Raw genomic sequence first — 7,933 nt, 5'->3', positions numbered from 1 at the left:
CCCATGTGTTTTGTAAGGTCTTAAGATTAGTTGTATTTGTACTGTTATCTTTGCGCTGATAACTATTTAGTGATCAAACCACTGTATTCTTTTAAAGTACCCTTGCCTAACATTTGCCTAAACGTTCCTCTATGGAGAGTAGGGAGTGAACACTCTCACAGGTATCTATAGGCGCGATGAAAGCTGTTGTTGTTGTTTTGTTGTTGTTGTTTTTTCTCTATCACCATATATAGAGAAATTGAATAATTCATGCATTTATTCATCTATGTATTATTTATTTGTATGTGTATGCGTATTGTGTATGTTGTGTAATGTGACGATGAGCTGTTTATATGCTTAAGTCAAAATAAATTTTCTGTTCTGTTCTGTTCTGTTCCGTAATCAGAGATAAACGGTTGTTCACACCTTATCAAATTGCTTTCCAACTGTCATTGGAATTTTACACCTGCAATTGTTTGTTTATTTTGAGACACGCGTTCGGGAAAAAGTGTGAAATTATTACCTCGAGGGAGCCATAAGGTTTTGTGCATGCTTTGTGTACTTGGGAAGCTAATCTATAAAGAAGGGAACAGTATATAATTATTAATGAGAAATGCTATAAACATCATTCGAAACCGATTTCCGGTCAATGGCCGCACAAACAAAGCGAAAATAAATAAGAAGAATTTATAGAAAATATAGAAGACGATAGCCTGCAGAAGTTAATAAACTGACAATTTGCGAAACTGTAGTGAACATTTAGCCCTCCATGACTTTGTGAACTAGTTAGCTCGACAGAAAGTCATTAATTATTGTGAAAAACAACAGCCAAGGTCAAACGTGTTTTTTGTCAGTGTTTCAGTGTTTTCAGTGTTCTCTCCCTTGTGTATTTATTATTTATTTCCCTTAGCTTTCGGTTATATTTAGGCTACTGCTTGACTAAACTAAATTCTAGATTTAAACCCTTCAGTAGTACTTAATCAAATGTCAAGCAGTTCCACCTTTATTTCAATAAAATTTGTGAGCTTATTTATCGGTGCATTGGACTTTTTATTATTTTTAATAACAATAACAATATTTTTAACAATATTTATTACACCAATATTATTTACACAACATCTAATAGCATTTCTACATATAGGGGCTAGGTTCCCCAGTAAATTTTCTTATTTGCTTACTGATTTTATTACAAATTTAATTGTTAACAATGGCTGGTGATACCTTTCTTCAAAAAAACAATACCAGGAGACAGTCAAACGACCTGTGCTTGGGGAGGCACTGTGCACCAGGGATAGTCATCATTTAACTCATAACACTATGATGCACAAGTGTATCCTTCGAGCTATTGTAGGGGGGGGGGGGTGAAGCTGACCAGCCAGGGGTCCATATTTAAACTGGCATCAGAACTGGGTCAGCTCCTCCCCCGCCTGGTCAAACGATCAGTCCCACTAGCCTCTGGGGCCCTTCTCCTGGAACTGGTTTCTGCCCAGGTAATTGTCAAGTTAATAAATATGGGCATTTTTAAATTCATGGGGGTTGACTGTCGTGCTTCCCTACCCCACTCCCTACACAAAGTTCGTGGAGTGTTGGCTGGGGTCCCCGAGAACGAGGACCTGGCGGGCCTTGGGGATCGTCTGGAGTTTGCCGCCAGGCGTCCAGTGCCATATTTTGGGGTTGGAGCGTCTGGAGGCCCCACCACCACCGGGATTACCCCGGCTGGTGGGGATAAGTTTTATCACCCAGACGAGCCTCCCGAGGTACGTCAGGGTGGGTGGCACGAGCCATATCTTATATGTTCACCCTAGACAAGAGGACCCTGGTAGGTGTTTTAAATGTCAGGGGTTTGGTCACAAGGCCCCTAAGTGTACACTTTTATTAGCATGTGCTAGGTGCGCTGGTCTACATTCTACTAGGGATTGCAAAAACCCAAACCGCAGATGTAAAAACTGTGGTGATGCCCACTCAGCTGCCTACAGGCAGTGTGTCTCTTTCTTAAAGGCCAGAGTCATCGCAACCATAATAGCTGCCCATTGTATAACCTGGCAGGCAGCTGAGGGGATATTCCGTGAAATGGACTCAAAATTCTCTCAAAATTTCATCCACCATAACTCTGCCATAAAGTCCACCCATAACTCTATTACAATGGCACAACAAAAATGTAACCCTGGGATAAATAAGGGATATGAAACAACCCCAAACAGGGGTCATAGCCCAACAATAAATATGGCCACACCCAAAAAGGGTAATAACTCAATGCCACTGGCCAACAAAAACAACTCTACAAAAGTTGTCTCCCAGGAATTTCCCAAGGTCATTAAAAATACCCCCCACCAATGGATGGGGGTCAAATGGCATCAACACCAAAAAGCCACGACAGGTCGGTTGAACCCTTGTCCGGCGCTTTGTGGTCAGAGACACTGACCACTGTCAGTGACTGCTCTGACTTAATTGTGACGGGCAGGGACTCAATGGTGTCCATTCATTCTTCTTTCTACAAAAGCATAAGTGAAGTGGTGGCCATTGAGGAGACACCAGTAAAGAGCCAGCCACCAACATACCGTGCGGTAGAGTCCCAGACGTCCCCCATTCCAAATCATAATATTAAAATCTCAAACAATCATTTTAAAATAATGGGGGAAAACCATGACTCTAAAATTGTAATGAAAGATCTCATTACCCTAATCAAAAATGTTATTTTGGATAAAGCAAGACCGTCTGGGCCTCATTTGGTAAATATATAGAAAATAGAATTAAGACAAACTTGGTGAAATCTAAAAATGAAAGAAAAGCAGGTAATTCTGGAAATTTAGTACAAGACCGCAGGGTTGAGGTGGCTCGTCCCTCAAGGCCATCACGCAACCTGCCAGCGCACCACTACAGGGGTCCCTCGACACCTGGTAAACTGAGGGCTGGGAGGATGAGTCGTAGACTTTACTCACAGTCTCCAATGGGTAAAACCCAAAGGTCTAATCTCCTCTGCAGGTTCAACAACATTCTTAATGGATAGGGATCTAAAAATATTATCATTCAACTGTGGGGGTCTTTCATCTAGTAAACATTCAGAGTTAAAACATCTAACAGATATAAATAGTATTGATATATTGTGCATCCAAAAAACTAAATTTAAGGGATATACATCAAAATCAATCCCCGGCTATTATACAGATTTTATAAATCATACAAACTTAAATGATAATGTAGCCGGTGGGTTACCAGTTTATAAAAAGCACAATATCCAATACCAGACTCTTTCAATCACTGTTCCGTTAAAAATTGATGGCGGCACAGCCATTGAGGCACTGGCAATTATTGTTTACCCAACAAAGCACCAACCCTTTGTTCTTATAAATGTCTACTCTCGGGGCTGTATTATTCAGGCTCTTACTACTCGAGAGTAATATACGGAGTAAAACAAATATAATAAAACTGGTATACACTGGGGACTTCAATGCACATCACCCAGTGTGGGGTTGCTCCAAAGTCTGTAAATACGGTGAGGACGTCTGTACCTGGATGGAAGACTCAAACTTGGTAGTCCTGAATGATGGTGCACCCACCAGGTTTGATGCATAAGGTAATTCCACGTGCATTGACCTCACCATAGTCAGTGTCTGTTTGGCAGGTGTCGCGTCATGGGGGGTCCTAGACGACAATCTTGGGTCGGATCACTTTCCTTGCCTTATAGTCCTCCACAATGTTAATATCGGAGGGTCAAATTCACATGAGACTTGCCAACCATCCTTTAACTTTGAAAAGGCTGATTGGTGTGAATTCAAAAGATTGTGTCTGGGACTCTCTCTCTCTGACTTTGATCTGGATGAGCTGGAACATTTTAATCGGCAGTTGACTGATAAAATCCTATCCATTGCTGAGAGTTGTATTCACTCCTCTTCCGGTAAGCGGCCCAAACGTCAAACGGTCCCATGGTGGACGGACGAATGCTCCAAGGCTGTACAGGGTAAAAAAAGGCATTAAATAACCTAAAAAGAAATCCCTCACCTGATAATTTAATTGTATATAGGTCTTTGGAAACAGAAGTTAAGAGGGTGATTTTAAGGGTCAAAACTCAGAATTGGAAAGATTTCTGTGAATCTGCTTGGTTAAATAAGTCAAATAGTAAGGATTTTTGGAACAAGGTTCACAGAATAAAAGGTCATTCTACCTGCCCTGTACCACTACTTAAATACAGAGACAAAATTGCTAAAAATCCCCTTGAAAAGGCTCACTTTTTAATAAAACATTACAAATCAATATCTAGTGATAGTAATTTTCCACCTGAAACTTTGGCCTTCCAAACACGGTTCGAGAAAGAATGTAAAGATATTTTAAACGAGCCAGGGGGACAACTCAACACCACTAAATTTACCTTTCTCACTTAGTGAGCTTCGGTCAGCCATTGCTAGCAGGAGAAAGTCCGCCACCGGGGCTGATAGAATATCCTATCTGATGTTTGGGCACATGCCGGATGCAACCCTTCAAATCTGGCTGCATCTGTATAACATGGACTGGCGGGGTGGGGTGGTTCCTTCCGAGTGGAAAACAGCCCATGTTGTGCCTCTTCCAAAGCCTGGAAAAGACAAATGCGACCCTAAGTCATACAGGCCCATTAGTCTAACATCTCATGCGGGCAAACTTCTTGAAATCATGGTTAAAAACAGACTTGAGCACGTGCTTGAATCCAATGAAATTCTTAACCGCTTCCAATCCGGGTTTCGGAAAGGACGGAGCACATTGGATCAGCTTGGTCGTCTACAACACGATGTCACATATGCCAAAAATAGAAGTCGCTATGTCCTTGCTATTTTTCTGGATTTACAGGCTGCGTTTGATTTGACATGGCATTTTGGAGTACTCCAAAAGCTGCGGAAATATGGCATAACTGGTAACTGTTTTCACTATCTCAGAGCTTTTCTAGAGGGCAGAAAGATCATGGTCAGAGTTGGGGGAGAGATATCGGATCCCACAGAACTATCACGAGGAACGCCCCAGGGGTCTGTGATCTCCACCATTCTTTTCTCAATCATTATCAATGAACTCCCTGAAATAATAAAAAAATCAGGTATGGTCATTAGCCAGTTTGCCGATGACTCATGACTCGAATGGGGTCCAACTTGAAAGACCTGAAAATAAGAGCAAAAAAAGGTCTGGACTCCATTTGGAAGAATTGGTCCATAGATTGGGGCTTCAAAATTTCAACAACAAAAACTGTAGGCATGCTGTTTGGCAACAATCCAAGGCAAACCGTGGACGTATTTTTAGGAGGTCAAAAGATCATCTTTGAAAAAGTTGTCCTTTTTTTAGGCCTTTATCTTGACCCACGTCTCTTATTTGTACATCATTTTAAGATCATAAAAGAAAGATGTGAAAAGGACTTAAATCTAATGAGAATGTTATGTGGAACAGATTTTGGGTCAGACAAACACAGTCTACTGGTCATATATAAGTCCTTAATACGTTCAAAAATAGATCATGGTGCTCATGTATATGCTAATGCCTCGCCAAACAGTCTTAAGATCTTGGAAAATATACAAAATAAAGCCCTTCGAATAGCTCTGACAGCCCTTCCCTGTACCACTGCATGCATGCTCGAGGAAGAGGCGGGGATACTTCCCTTGACCCTGCGGAGGAGACAACAAATCATTAACTTCTGGGCTAGGGTACAGTCCTGGAAAATAGGTAACCCTGTAAATGACCTCTTTGGGACCGGCTTCTTCATCAAGGCAAAATATGACAAGGGTAAACATAGAGCGATGCCTTTTGGCGCTTACACCCAAAGCAGTGTTGAGGAGGCCGGGCTCAAAGATGTAAGTGTGGCAGACCTGAGGCCGTCTAAGGTTCCTCCGTGGACCCTCTAGGACCCTTCAGTTGACATTTCTATCTCTAAAAACAAAAACGAAATCAAACTTGCCGCACCTCGTCAAAGCTGAAACTCTCTCTCATATTGATCAAAATTATGCTGAGCATTTAAAAATTTACACAGATGGATCTAAAAACCCAGAAACCGGCATAGTTGCATGTGCCTTTTATATTCCATCCAAAAATATCAAAAATATTAAAAGACTCAGCAACCATCTCTCCATATTTTCGGCTGAACTTTTGGCAATTAAAGATGCACTGGACTGGGTTATCAGTAACAAGCCCATACATACTGCTATCCTCTCAGACTCGCTATCATCATTGCAGTCTATAGAAAATAGAGGTAGCAGCTCCAGACCTGATTTGATAAAAGACATTTTGGAACAAAATAATAAGTGTCTGGAGAAAAACTTAAAGGTTACCATGGTATGGGTCCCAGCTCATGTCGGCCTGAAGGGGAATGAAGTGGTTGACGGGCTTGCAAAGGAGGGCATCAGGCGTGAGGCGTGTGAAGGTGAATGATCAGGTCCCTCTTGCCCCCACAGAGGTCTATTCACTAGCCCGCCGGCACGTCATAAATGAATGGCGGTCGGCGAGGACACTTAAAACATACATTAATACATTTGATAGGACCTCTGTGAGTCTCCAGCCTCCAAAAAATTTTTCTAATTTCTTTAGAATTGATAAATGCATTACGAGGCTGAGACTGGGCACATCACTTCTCCCAGGAAGTGCTGGGAAATATATTCTCAAAAGTGATCCGAACTGTGCTCGGTGTGGAGTGACCTGTGACACTTCCCACATTCTGTTACACTGTGACACTTACAGGGGCCAGAGGGCAGAACTTAGGACAGCCCTATCTTTTTCTGGTTTGGATTATAATATAAACAATATTCTAAACCCCAGCAAGGCTGCCCGAAGGTCTGTCTTCAGGTCACTTGCCAAATTCCTGGTTGACTGCCAGATAACCGACAAAATTTAGACATAATATACAATGTGTTGTATATCATAATATACAATATGTTACAATATTTTTAATTTATTTTTATTTTATTTATAAAGGTCGGTTGTCTGGAAGCTGTCGGCACTTTTAATTAATTGCCCCATAACTGGATTTAGCATTCTCTATTAAATACCGTCAGGAACTACTGTCAGGAACAGTCTATTTTTATATGTTGTTCATTTTTGAACATCATATATATATAATATAAGCTATTATTTACATATTTAATTTATATTTTATCTTATTTAATTATTAATGTTACCCCTTTTACCGGCAGCTTTATCTTACCCAGGTCAGGTGTCGGGAAGGTTCCGTTCAGTACCCCAAGACTCCTAGCAAAAATAACCTTTAATTATCTATCATAAATTGAAAAAACTAAGTGAATAATACAAGGCCTAGCCAAATATTTTAGTAGCAAATTATACAGGTTGGAAATTAGTAACAAAACTTTGACCAACCACAACTAAATCTTAAAAGCTTAAATAGTAGCCTTACAATTTTGTTTACTATAATCTTTATAGTATTCACCGTGGGAAACACATTCCAACGGTCACGTGATTTTCATTGATCAAGTTTGTTTATACTCTCGATCGTGAGAAATACCTATCGATCAGTAGTATATATCGTAGTCATATAATTGTGCACACTCTGACCCGTATAAATACTACTAGTGGTGTGTGTTTTATTTAACAATCATTGTGAATTTAACGGTAAAATTACCCTTCGATAGTCCGTCTGTTTAATCCTCCGCCATTGAGTGAATTTGTCACGTGACACTTTCCTCCCACATGGTATCTCCTTCAATGGAGAGTATTCAAGTAGCCTAAATCATGGCACCCGGCGAACTCGTTCTTTTCTCTATCCCGGGGTGGGAAAAATAGTATACTGAACGGAGCCACCCCTGTAGAATAGCACAAGCATTCACATTTAATTCTTTTTTATTTTTCAAGCATTAAACCCCATACATTTATGGGAAGAAGGGCTTCGGGGAGTTTGTTTATATGTTGTTTTAATAATTCACCAGCCGTTGTATATTATAAATTTACCGTTCCTCCGGGGTGAGAATCCTTTTTATGTAAATAATGTATATAACAT

At 40.6% G+C, this 7,933-nt stretch overlaps 1 long non-coding RNA gene across 1 annotated transcript; it reads right to left on the bottom strand.

Annotated features, from left to right (window-relative positions):
- Nucleotides 1-1,081: 1,081 nt before the first annotated feature.
- Nucleotides 1,082-7,704, bottom strand: LOC128233867 (uncharacterized). Its single transcript, XR_008260800.1, has 5 exons — nt 7,559-7,704; nt 7,127-7,170; nt 6,258-6,436; nt 4,346-4,546; nt 1,082-3,928 (listed from the first exon to the last, which is right to left on the bottom strand). It is a non-coding gene; the product is annotated as an uncharacterized LOC128233867 (long non-coding RNA).
- Between the last annotated feature and the right edge of the window lie 229 nt (nt 7,705-7,933).

The sequence above is a fragment of the Mya arenaria genome, chromosome 5 (genome assembly GCF_026914265.1).
Source record: "Mya arenaria isolate MELC-2E11 chromosome 5, ASM2691426v1".
NCBI lineage: Eukaryota > Metazoa > Mollusca > Bivalvia > Myida > Myidae > Mya > Mya arenaria.
The sequence above is the reverse complement of the archived record's forward strand: the minus strand, read 5'-3'. Positions and strand labels throughout refer to the sequence as shown.